This window comes from Schistocerca serialis, chromosome 9 (assembly GCF_023864345.2).
Source record: "Schistocerca serialis cubense isolate TAMUIC-IGC-003099 chromosome 9, iqSchSeri2.2, whole genome shotgun sequence".
Lineage (NCBI taxonomy): Eukaryota > Metazoa > Arthropoda > Insecta > Orthoptera > Acrididae > Schistocerca > Schistocerca serialis.
The window spans coordinates 339,665,340-339,678,561 of record NC_064646.1 but is presented as its reverse complement, the minus strand read 5'-3'; the positions used below and the strand labels follow the sequence as shown (position 1 = coordinate 339,678,561).

The 13,222-nt window shown below is 41.8% G+C and overlaps 1 protein-coding gene and 1 pseudogene across 1 annotated transcript in view; both read right to left on the bottom strand.

Moving 5' to 3' along the window:
• Nucleotides 1-13,222, bottom strand: part of LOC126419604 (uncharacterized) — a 1,338,018-nt gene that overhangs the window by 199,072 nt on the left and 1,125,724 nt on the right. The gene's annotated exons all lie outside the window — the stretch shown is intronic.
• On the bottom strand, nt 1,329-1,446 carry LOC126420200 (5S ribosomal RNA; annotated as a pseudogene).

Sequence of the window (13,222 nt, the reverse complement as noted above, 5' to 3'; positions counted from 1 at the left end):
GGAAATAACACTGAACATCTTTTCAAAGACAAAATTTCTGCTAAAAAGAAGGTCTTCTTTCTTTTAAAAAAATAATTGTCAGAACGAAAGTCTACAAGAACATCCTATAGCAGATAAATTCATTTTACTTCTGGATGATGTTATATTTTATTTTATCTTTATATGTAAGGTGTTCATGAAGTCTCTTACTATTCGTAACTTATCGTCAAAAATTTTGACTTTCTTTCTGCCAGTACAAAAGAATAAACACAACAGAAGAAAGGACAGCTGCTGTTGTTTGCCTCCTACGATCACATGAATGCCACTTTTCCTTGGAGACAGACTGGCCGTCCATAGACAAGACTTTGGGCTCCCAGCTCGCCAGATGTGACCTCAGTGGGCTTCTTCACCTGGAGGTTGATGAAGTCCAAAGCATATCAAGATAAAATCGATAATCTTTAACAAATGGAAAACCGCGGTCCACTGGGGTCACGTTATGTGCCCCGAGTCTTGGCGATGCACCGCCAGCCCACCACCTAAGAAGTGCGGCACTGAATCTGGATTACGTTTTCTCTGATTTAATACCCTTTTTCCAACTTTGGTTAATACTACTTTGATTTTTTAGAAAAGGTCCGATTTTGGCAATTATTTTTTAAACTTGTTAAGTGCAAGGTCTACAAAATAAATTATTTCATAATAATTTTTAAATACATTTTCTAAAAGTAGAATGTAAATGGTGCATAACATTATGAAGTAAATATTACATACATGTTTATTACTATCTTTTCTGCTGTGAGACCAAGCTATTTTATTATATCAACCAACTCCGTTAGTTTTCCAGCCATATCCAATCATTTCCGCGAGAGAAAAAACATGATGTTCTTGTCTAAATTTAAGTTTATTATGAAGGATATACATGGCATGAAGATATTTGAATGTACAGATGAGATGTAAAGAACATCTTGTGTGCCTTCCTCGCGTAACATTTACATTTTTTTTCGATTAAGGTCTACACACTGCGAAAACGTCACAGCTGTACAATAAAAGATGTTATTTAGTTAGTTCGTTCCGTGGATGACATTCACGATAAACGTTATGATGTACAACGTGTCAACCGAAAACAAGACTGCAGTGTCAGTGACAATATTAAAAAACTAAGCTCCTTCCGAACAGGCCATGAAGACCTAACGTCACCGACCGGCCGCCGTGTCATCCTCAGACATAGGCGTCACTGGATGCCGATATGGAGGGGCATGTGGACAGCACACCGCTCTCCCGGCCGTATGTCAGTTTCTCAATCAATCAAGGAGCTCCTCAGTTTGCCCCACAAGGGCTGAGTGCACCCCGCTTGCCAACAGCGCTAGCCAGACCGGATGGTCACCCATCCAAGTGCTAGCCCAGCCCGACAGCGCTTAACTTCGGTGAGCTGACGGGAACCGGTGTTACCACTGTGGCAAGACCGTTCGCATTCAGTGACAATATAGACGAATATAAATTTTATATGGGCACGTACTGGCCATTTACAGGTTCATAATTAACGAATTTCTTTTGATGGGAATTTTGGAGCAGCTGTTTATAAATTTCAGTAATGTATAAGAAAAAGGCCTTGTAATCGACTGCTTACTTTGTAACAAAGTCGTAGGAGGTCTACTTTATGGATTTTCCAGTTTGTTTTCATCAGTATGCACGCTCAAGAACTTAATTGTGTGTTATTTCTTTGCTGGTACAAAACGTCAATAAAAAGGAGTAATTTTGATAGCACAAGAAAGGATGTTGCAAGGACTTTCCCACATTGGCGATTCAGATAGAGAATACTTCTTTCCGCTTGTTAGAGAGGTATTACATTTTGTAAACTGCGTGCTGTTTTCCTGTGTGCTCCCTTATTTATCTGAACAATTGATACAAAATTTGCTATTATGAGTACAGTTTTTTTCGTTCAGCATATCATTACATATTTTTTATTTACGAAGTGAATTTCCAGTTAACCCAAAATATACTGCACATTGATAAAAAAAATTACTTAAGGTAGATTTTATTCAGCATTGAATTTCTTCGATCACACCCTACAGCAACTTATCCTCATTCTATTGCTTCTTAGAAATTGGACGTATGACGGAAAGGAGGTAAGTTCTCTGTCTAGCAGTAAAGGGTTTCCGGAGTAAAAACTATCCACTTAATTCTCTTGATACAAACAGTTTTCCAGAGAGCATATTTCATCCTTAAGTACTGTTGTGGATGACCTGCATAATATTCACTCTGTTGGCACAACGTCTTCGCCTTTGACTAATTGTAGTTTATTGAAACTAATTAACTTTCCGTTCAAATTGCTCGTAAGTTTCCTTGTAGGATGTTTCCGAATCACTTCCATAATGTGTTTTATGGGTCACTCTTCAGGCCCTCAGATTCAACACTTTTGAGACGCTTCTCGGTACAATTACGAGTACGTCCATCAAACTGTAGTAGACTAGGGACCGATCTACGTTCCACTACTTAAAATCTTCCTCTGCACCGATTTCGTCACTGATCTGGTTTTCCCATTAGGAAGCGACAAAACCATAAAATACTGAAAAATCGAGACATTTATCTACTTATACAATCAGTAAGATCAAGTTAGGCAGAAGGGATAGATAACATTCCATCAGAATTCCTAAAATCATTGGGGTAAATGGCAACAAAACGACTATTCACGTTGGTGTGCAGAATGTATGAGTCTGGCGACATGTCATCTGTCTTTCGCAAAAATATGATCCACCCAATTTCCAAGACTGCAAGAGCTGACAAGTGCGGGAATTACCGCACAATCGGCTAAACAGTGCATGCATCCAGGTTGGTGACAAAAATAATATACAGAAGAATGGAAAAGAAAATTGGGGATGTTCTAGATGATAAGTTTGTCTTTAGAAAAGATAAAAACACCAGAGAGGTAATTTTGACGTTGCGGCCGATAATGGAAGCAAGACTAAAGAAAAATCAAGACACGTTCATAGAATTTGTCGACCTGGAAAAAGCCTTCGACAATGCAAAATGGTGCAAGATGTTCGAAATTATTAGAAAAATAGGGGTAAGCTATACGGAGAGACGCGTCATACACAACATCTACATCTACATCTACATCTATACTCCGCGAGCCACCTTACGGTGTGTGGCGGAGGGTACTTATTGTACCACTATCTGATCCCCCCTTCCCTGTTCCATTCACGAATTGTGCGTGGGAAGAACGACTGCTTGTAAGTCTCCGTATTTGCTCTAATTTCTCGGATCTTTTCGTTGTGATCATTACGCGAGATATATGTGGGCGGTAGTAATATGTTGCCCATCTCTTCCCGGAATGTGCTCTCTCGTAATTTCGATAATAAACCTCTCCGTATTGCGTAACGCCTTTCTTGAAGTGTCCGCCACTGGAGCTTGTTCAGCATCTCCGTAACGCTCTCGCGCTGACTAAATGTCCCCATGACGAATCGCGCTGCTTTTCGCTGGATCATGTCTATCTCTTCTATTAATCCAACCTGGTAAGGGTCCCATACTGATGAGCAATACTCAAGAATCGGACGAACAAGCGTTTTGTAAGCTACTTCTTTCGTCGATGAGACATTTTCTTAGAATTCTTCCTATGAATCTCAACCTGGCGCCTGCTTTTCCCACTATTTGTTTTATGTGATCATTCCACTTCAGATCGCTCCGGATAGTAACTCCTAAGTATTTTACGGTCGTTACCGCTTCCAATGATTTACCACCTATGGCATAGTCGTACTGGAATGGATTTCTGCCCCTATGTATGCGCATTATATTACATTTATCTACGTTTAGGGAAAGCTGCCAGCTGTCGCACCATGCATTAATCCTCTGCAGGTCCTCCTGGAGTACGTACGAGTCTTCTGATGTTGCTACTTTCTTGTAGACAACCGTGTCATCTGCAAATAGCCTCACGGAGCTACCGATGTTGTCAACTATGCACAACATGCACAAGAGCCAAGAGGGATTTATAAGAGTGGACGAACACGAACGAAGTGCTCGGATTAAATAGGGTGTAAGACAGTGGTGTCGACTTTTCCCCTTCCTGTTCAATTTGTACATCGAAAAAGCAATGATGGAAATAGAAGAAAGGTTCAGGAGTGGAATTAAAATTCAAAGTGAAAGGATGTCAGTGATACGATTCACTGATGACATTGCTATCCTGAGTGAAAGTGAAGTAGAATTACATGATCTGCTGAACGGAATAAACTGTCTAATGAGTACAGAACGTGGATTGAGAATAAATCGAAGAAAGACTAAAGTAATAAGAAGTAGTAGAAATGAGAACAGCGAGAAACTTAATATCAGGACTGATGGTCACGAAGTGGATGAAGTTAAGGAATTCAGCTACCTAGGCAGTAAAATAACAAGTGACGGACGGAGCAAGGAGGACACCAATAGACTAGCAACAGAAAAAAGGGCATTCCTGGCCAAGAGAAGTCTACTAGTATCAAACATAGGCCTTAATTTGAGGAAGAAATTTCTGAGAACGTACGTCTGGAGTACAGCATTGTATGATAATGAAACATGGACTGTGGGAAAACCGGAACAGAAGAGAATCTGAGCATTTGAGATGTGTTACAGAGGAATGTTGAAAATTAGGTGGACTGACAAGGTAAGGAATGAGGAGGTGCTGCGGAAAATCAGAGAGGAAGGAATATGTGGAAAACACTGATAAGGAAACGGGACAGGATGATGGGACATCTTTTAAGACATCAGGGAATGACTTCCATGGTACTAGCGGGAACTGTGAAGGGCAAAAACTGTAGAGGAAGAAAGAGATTCGTACACGTCCAGCAAATAATTGAGGACATAGGTTGCAAGCGCTACTCTGAGAAAAAACAACACTCAGTAAGCCTATCTACAAGACATAGCAAAGGGACTTTGTGCAGAAATTATCCACTCAGTTACGTAATTCATCCGCCTGTGATCTAGGTGAAATGTCTATGTGCCTCAGTACGCGCCATAAATTAAAAGCAGGAGAATAGTTACACAGGCCACCTCAGTAACCGTTTACACAACAGATTTTCCACTTCGGGGTACTTGATTTTGATTACCACATGTGTACCTAGGATCGGCGGGGGACAACTCATGTTAGGATAAAAATTAATGACGAAGTATTTTAGAAGTTTAACAACAAACAACTCTGGGTACACTTGGTAGAAGTTAATGTGCATCACATGTTATGTCTTTTCTCAAACGGTCCAACTGATACTCAATAGATACAGCGGCCTGTTTTGCGAAGGAGAATTGGAGTTCCGTCTGCGAAGGTTCCTTTTCACCGGAGGGAGCGGCGGGGGTAACTGACCACCTGTGCCTTTTGCTGGTTTCGCCCTTGATGACTGTCAAGGGGGGATCAGGAAGGACACAAGTTCTCGGCGTATTCGTGCGCGGTCAGTTATGTTTTTTTTTCCACCCCCACCCGTTTGACAGGTAGAGAAAATATAAACGTACAATTAGTTTCTACAGAATAGACAGAGAAAAAGTTCATAGCCATGAAACTAATTCAATGGCCATTTTTCGAAAAGGTAATTACATAGGAAGCAAGAAAAGAAAAGAACGCTCGGCTTTGGACAAAATACTTCCGCCTGTCACAGCAAACGCTCTCTCCAAATAGACACATCTATAAAGCTTGGCGAGAGAAATAATTACAAAAGAACAAGTGTCACAGTAAAATGAGTGTTCATGAGGAACATATAAACCAGATTTTTTAACTACGAAATGTGTCTTAGTGAAGAAATTTATTGTGATGCTTTATGCAATAATGATAGTACTAAAATCGAGAGATTATTAGAAATAATCCAGTACATTAGTGAAAAACACAATCACAAGATACATCGCATTAAAATATTTTGACTGATATTATCTCTTCAGTGTAGAATTATTAACACTCTTAACAGTTATTAGTAAATAGAAAGTTATTGAAAAAATGGACTCCACCTATTAAGCAAAGAGAATCACACAAAGCTGCCATAGCCAGGACACACGAAAAGTCAGACACCCCTAAAAGATTATAGATGTAACATAAAATTTCTCTGACAGTGGTCCCCGCCCCCTCCTCCACCCCCCCCCCCACTCCTTCCCGATAGCTGAGTGGTCTGCGCGATGGGCTGTCATACCAAGGGGCCCGGGTGCGATTCCCATCTGGGTCGGAGATTTTCTCCGCTGACGGACTGGGTGTTGTGTTGTCCTAATCATCATCACTACCATCATCTCATCCTCATCGACACGCAAGTCGCCGAAGTGGCGTCAACTCAAAAGACTTGCATCAGGCGACCTAGCCACACAACATTTTTTTCACAGACGGTACTCCTATGGTCAAGTATTCTTACACAGTATAAGAGACTACTTTCTTAGTCTTCAGCAGAGAGGGACCTCACCGTCTCTGTGCAAAAGAACACCGGAATGAACATAGGATATGTATTTCAGTGTGCGGAACGCGCAGCGTAAGCGCCGCCCGACTCATTTCAGTGCACATGTGGCCTAGTATCTTTTCCAGGCTTTCTACAATACGAATAGTTCTGCAATCCTGGTGTACTGTTGTTTGGTACTCAGAGATATTCGACACTACCGAGGCCAAGACCCTAGTCAACCATTCAATGTCGTTCACTTACCGACATTCAGCTCTGTTCTGGTAATTAGTGGTTATGTTTATATTAGTGGTGAAGAGAGGCAACTTCAAAATTGAGTTGCCTACAGCAGGCCATACGATTTCTGTCTTCGTGGTGACGGAAGCTAAATTAAGCGAATCGAAACCAAACCCAGAAAAACAGGCCAGTACCATAATGACTGCTCTGCCAGAATTTAAATGGAAACAACGGAATCGTGCTGCATGCGTCTCGCTATGGGCTGAATGCGTCAATGCTCGCTATGTATGAATTTCGCTTTACGGATAGACGATGCAGATGTTTAAAATATTGGTATTTCTGTGTGCTTCAGCACTACATCTAATCACCACTACATCTGTCTGAAATACCAAAACAATGAAATTTTAAAGAACTAGTTTTGTAAGGTGCTGATAGTCTCCGTGGTAACACAGGGCAGCGAGAACTGGACTTCAAACACATCAAACAAGAGGAAGTGAGATGCAAGTCTTAAGATATGTGGAGGCTATATGCTGTTGGACGGAACAGAATCAATGTCATATGAAAGAAACTAAATGTGTCCAATATGAATGATATAATACTGGAAAATAAACTAAAATCGTAAGATCACGTTGAATGAACGGACGGTAACAGCATTTCATAGATTTTGTTCGACTCTATGCAATTAGGACGGTGGATGTAGAAATACATCTAACCAGATGGGAAGGCAGTTCCTATGAAGGAAGTGGCCCAAGAGGCCCACAAAGATTGAAACAAACATGAACAGTTGTTACCTCGCATAAAATGATCTGAAAAGTAGACAGACTAAAAAAAAAAGAAAGAAGAAGAGTATTTTAATCGGTGAACGGGTCAAGTATTTGTAGAGCACAGGTCGAAAGTGTATGCATGCCACACAGAGGAGGGCTAAGGGCGTGCATCCTGCGGTCTCAACGGCTATCTCGATAGAAAATTGAAAGAGGTGTGCGCCCCAGTGCTGCACATATGGTGCGTCAGGTGGTCTTTTTATCGACAGATCATGAGTACACTGCAGCTGTAAGTAGGGCTGTAGCGTCACGGCAAAAATGGCTCATCTCTGGGGCGGGATCGCGACCTTCCGGTACTCACACTGTTCATTGAGTGATCAAGTGTGTGACTGGTTAATTTATTTGTAAGTGGAGACGTCTGTGCGGAATGTAAATATTGTATGCAGAATGATCAGAAAGAAATTGTAAATACTGTATAGAGAATGAAAAACAAGAAATTAAAATGGGAAACTTAAATGTTAAGCTTTTATTGTGCCTGATAGTGTTAATAATGTATATAGGTCATCAGAAAACAATTTTGTAAATCAAACCAATGTATGCATGTAAGAAAAAATGGGTTTGCAAATATACCAACAAAAGAGTGTAAAATGTAACTTTGAAAATATGGCTAAAATGGTTCAAATGGCTCTGAGCACTATGGGACTCAACTGCTGAGGTCATTAGTCCCCTAGAACTTAGAACTAGTTAAGCCTAACTAACCTAAGGACAGCACAAACATCCATGCCCGAGGCAGGATTCGAACCTGCATCCGTAGCGGTCTTGCGGTTCCAGACCGCAGCGCCTTTAACCGCACGGCCACTGCGGCCGGCTTTTGAAAATATATATGCGAAACATAGCTTCGTAAAGAGTCGTGTAAATGTCATCAGGAACAAATAGCTCGTTAATAAAACCATAAAAATAGTGTTAACAAACAAAAAATTATTGTAAATAATTAATCGAAAAACAATTGTGAATATTAACTATTAGTTAGTTTGTTATATCATTATTTACTAACACTGCTGCTATAGAATTATTGATAATTTGTTTATAGTAAACCTGAACCTCTTCACGCACAGACCTTGACTGAAGAGGCCCATGCTATAGTTATAAAAGATAAGTGTGCAAGTGCTCGAATTTATATAGCACAGGTGTGTAACCTGACACCGGAGATAAAATATTTATCTCACGCAGATACAACCCGCAATAACTACTGCAGCTTTAAATCATGTCCCTTTAAATACTGTTATCTTGAGATAAGTGTCCCTTTAAATCTAGAATCTGCACTGCTCTCCTACTAATGAGTGATCACTGAACGGCATGGAGGTACCGCATAGTCGTGTGAAACAGCGTAATCAGCACCTAGGAGAGTTTGAAAGAGGCCCCTTTCTACCTATTTGGCCGCCTGGTTGAATAGTGCAATATCAGGGTTTGTCCGGAATTGTACGTGGTAGTGGCGTTGTACGTGGTAGTGGCGCTATGTCGGACTGCATGGAATTACGAAGGCAGGCCTATTGGTCGTGAAGGTTCCGACCGACCACGTTTGACCACCAAATGGATCGCCGTACTGTGCAGCAAGCTATTCGTAATCCCTCCACAGCTGTATCTGGCATCCGAGAACAACATTGTGTGTCACCCTGCGCTGTTGGTCGGAGACTAGCAGCAGCCGGATTACGGAATTACCGCCTCATGGCTAGGATGCCGCTCACAGCACAACACAAACGGCGGCTTCTGGTGTGGTGCCGATATCTAGAATCTTGGACTGCTACTTAAAGGGTCCCATTGTGGTCAGGATGTGCATAAAACCGGATAAGCCACGTCGGTGAGTATGGCGGAAACATGAGGAGAGGGCTCGTTATTCTAATGATTTGCAGAGGCACAGCGGTGTTACTGCTTGCGTCATGGTGTGGGTAGCCATCTCGTATGACTTCAGGTCAATGCCGCTAATAACCGAGGAACTCTGATGCCATCCAGTCTACTCATGTGTTACCTCTCGTCGCACGGTATCGTGGTACCATTTTCATCAGGACAGTGGTCGTCCACACGAAGCGTTCACCTTTATGGGCTGTCTGCGTTTCGTTGAGGCACTTCCGTGTCCAGGAAGATCCCAGTTTTGTTCCCGACGGAACGTGTGGGAATAGCATGAACGTCAGCGCTCTCTCTCTCTCTCTCTCTCCCTTCCCCGTAGTGCCAATGTAAGGGCTGTGAAGAACCAGTTCGTTGTGCTCCAGCTTGCCCGCAGGAGAGGATACGACGGCGTTACGACACACTTCCCAACGGAATCAGTGCATGCACCCAGCCCAGAGGCATGCAATACGATACTTACTCATCTTGCCAAGTTCTTTGTAAATTTGACTCGATTTTGCAATCACTGAAATAACATTACATACCCTCTCAACTCGTGAAGTTTCATTTCGTTTCCTTCTCCCTTTCTGGGTGTTTCTCTGTAGGCACTGTATTTGCCTACTTGCGAAGTCATTTGCCATACACTGTCTTTCTGTCTGTCGATCAAAACGCCAGAATTTCCCACATTGCCTTCGTGTTTAAGGGTTCGTATTGTCAATCGCCCTGCTCCATAATAACTTAACCTGAACTGCCAGCCGTTATGGCCGAACGGTTCTAGGCGCTTCAGTCCGGAACCGCACTATTTCTACGGTCGTAGGTTCGTATCCTGCCTCGGGTATGGATGTGTGTGATGTCCCTACGTTAGTTAGGTTTAAGTAGTTCTAAGTTCTAGGAGACTGATTACCTCAGATGTTAAGTCCCATAGTACTTGGAGCCATTTTTAACCTGAATTGAGTTGTAAACATACTTCATAAAAATAATAAATGAAAGCTGTGTGTGTAAATATTTTTAGAAAACAAATTCAAATGAATAGTAGTTATAGCAAATGCGGAAGAAAAGCCTGTTTCGGAACAATGGTATCTATAACGACATGAAATTTATTTTTCTGGAAGTTTTTTGGAGAATATATTTGCGCTACTTTTGCCCTCATTATTGACTACTATCGAGAATTGCATTAAAAAACGAGTCTGCTGATTTATTTTTCATTTGTCCCAGAAAGGTATGATATCAACTATTAAATCTGTAAAGATGAACATACACGTAGCTTGATTGAAGCGTTTTGCTTTAACGTCAGTAATGCCCTTCAAAGAGGCAGCCATAAGAGGCATTTAATGTGGTGGTAAATTTAACTTATTATTTACAGCAAATTACAATCGTTCTTTAATTCAGAAAACACAGTAGAGTAACATGCATTATATAATGTCGTGTGTTCTTGCAGCATGAAAACGAAATGTACCTAGAAGTGCGTTGCTATTTAAAATGACATTAATTCATTTACACTACAAATCTTCAGAGGAATCGACAAACAATGTATACCCCGTTAACAAATGCGTAAGCGATAAGTATTACTATCTAGTTGAAGAAGGTCTGGAAACCAGCAAAGCTTTGTGTGGCATGAAACGACAATTTGGATTCTGTGAATTTAATATGAGAAACATTGAACCTATCTTTTTCGTTTCATGAAATTAGTCCATCACTAACAGAAGTGGCACACTGTTCCCCATCTTCAATGAATGAAGCAGTGTTACATTACTCAATAACACTAAGTCCATTCTTCTGTGTAAGAACCTAAGTACAGTGATACAACAGCGTAAATGGTTGAGTAATTGCACACGCCAATTTAAATGTGGGCACCAAAAAACTGGTTCTAAAAATAAAAGTTGAACTTTAGTAAAAAAAAATGAAAAACATAAATCTTAGTAAAAACCAGACGTACAGCGGCGGCAAGGAGTGGGGAATAACTACCATCTGGTGTAAGGTGCTAAACGCGCATGTAGTGTATAGTCATGTGATGCTACAAATTTTTGTACTACAGGAGGTCCGTAACACAGGAAAACCTCTGATTACACTCTAGAACGGAAAAGGGGACTGTACATTTTCGAGACACCTTGCTAAACAAATAGATGGTTATGCAAGAAATGCAGCTATTTAAGATTCGTAATACAGCGTCTTTATGACTTGCCAACGCTGATCATTTGTCGGCTGCAAATGACGCTTGTTACCACAGTAAAAGAAGTTGGCCAGCAGTACGCAAGGCAATTTATTAGGCATTTGTTGCCGCGAGTCGTGAAACAATGAGGTCAGATCGTTGGAGCGCAGTTATTTGAAACGGTAGTGTCGATGGTTGTTATTGTATTGGAAAAATCTAAAGCGACATTGTTGAGGGCAATGATTAGTAGCAGTAACTCACTACTGATCGGATATCAATTCACAGTAATCGAGATCGCTTCAACACTGAAGATTATTGTCGCAGAAGTGACGCGTAAATACTGCAGCACAAGCAACGTCACCCTCCTTTCCGAGGGTTACGAGCGAACGCCATAAAATTAACGTCCGTGACAGAATCCCCGTCTCCTAATCTCAACCACGAACGATATCGTGCAGAGTCATGTACCACCGCACCATAAATGGTTGCAATGGGAAGTGACGAGTCAACTGCCTCCTCTTTTTCCAGTAACAGATTTGGTTTGTACAGTCGAACTACTTCCCTCATAACGGTGTTGGCGAAGGTTTGATCCACAGTATTAGCTTATTGTGCGGGTCTTACTGTTATTCTAGAAGAACGAATTACAACCATGACAAAGCTGCTGTACACGAACAAGTGACAATAATTTACTTTCTCGTGGTTGGTTCTTTTAAACTTGGTTTGTTGAACACGCACTGTATCCCAAAAACTTTGCTTTTCTCTCCACATGGCATGAACATATTGCGGGAAAGTCCTAAATTTTAGTTACACACGTTTCAGCAATTTAAGTGCTATCTTCCATGTGTTTTTTATTCTTATTCTGCCTCATACAGCGCTGTAATGTACTTCGTGATGGTAGTGTCATGTATTACGTACTTTATACGGCTTTCCGTAGATTCTAGTGCTGATCTATTTCTTACCTCTGCATCAACGTTCTTTTCTCTACTGCGCACACATGTTAATATTTTTTATTTTATTTTTCACTGCCTGACAAAACAAGTGACGCACACAGAAGGGGAGGAAGAAGCAAAATGAAACTTCAGAGGTTGAGAAGGTTATGTGGACAAACGAAATTTGCAGAGAGGTTGGCAATATGGGCTTAATTATCAGTATGACGTTGCACCCTCTCTGGCTTGGACATACGCACTGATGCAGTTGAGGAGTGTCTAGTTCGTACAGCCACAGCCATTACCTTAGTGCAATGTCTGTATTTGACAGTGTCTGCAAAGATCGCCGTTGTATGCTGAGACAAGCTGGCCCTAGATATCCCGGAAACTTTTCAATGGAACGGAGTTGATGACGGAGGTAATCCGCAAACATGTTCTATCGAGGACAGGTATGGGAATCTTGCTGATCATGATAATACCTCAACATCACGCAGACGAGCATTGTCCTGTTGAAAAACGGCACGACGTTACTGTCGCATGAGTGGTAACACATGAGAACGCAGGGACTCCGTGACAAACTGCTGCGTCGTCGGAGTTTCCTCACTCACCACGTGCCGTCGCCTGAAGTCATAGCCGATGGCTCCCCGGGCCATGAGCCCAAGACTAACGTCGCTGTGCGTCTCCGCAGGACGCCGTCATAATCCTAGACGATGTTCATCCGGGGTAGTGCTGAGCCGCGATACATCGCTGAAGAGAGCGCTACCTTATCGGCAGTCCACGATTCCCGGTCACGCCTTAACGTGTAGTTGTACTAACGACGGCTTACTCGTGGGACGGTAATTTCCTAGTCCGCGTGCTGCTAGTCTCCGAGGCAGTCCGTCACTTGTTCTCAGATGCCAGTCGCAGACGAGAAGCTGTTACCATGTGCTT